At 36.2% G+C, this 334-nt stretch overlaps 1 pseudogene; it reads right to left on the bottom strand.

The window, feature by feature from the left end:
- Positions 1-334, bottom strand: part of LOC109116232 — a 10817-nt pseudogene that overhangs the window by 9549 nt on the left and 934 nt on the right.

Here is a 334-nt window from a genome sequence, read left to right as displayed (position 1 = left end):
AGATGATTATGATCATATGCATTGGATGCAAATCACAATCATGGGTTCTCGTTTGGAACGAGTTACTGGATGACCCGCATGAGATTGTCACATGGACATGAGTCATGACTTGAATCTCATTCCAATGCATCGATCACTTTTCATGCTGGTCTTAATTCATCATTGTTCCCACAATGATAACTGACCAGGGAATTTAGAATCATCTGCAATGATTCAAGGATATTCACCGTAATATAACAAACATGCTAATCATATAACGGGAAAAGTAATGCATTCATAAACCAATGAATTAATACATAGTCAAAATATCATATCACGGATCATCGTAGAGCAT

This window comes from Tarenaya hassleriana, unplaced genomic scaffold, assembly GCF_000463585.1.
Source record: "Tarenaya hassleriana unplaced genomic scaffold, ASM46358v1 Cleome83, whole genome shotgun sequence".
In the NCBI taxonomy this organism is placed as follows: Eukaryota; Viridiplantae; Streptophyta; class Magnoliopsida; order Brassicales; family Cleomaceae; genus Tarenaya; species Tarenaya hassleriana.
The sequence above is the reverse complement of the archived record's forward strand: the minus strand, read 5'-3'. Positions and strand labels throughout refer to the sequence as shown.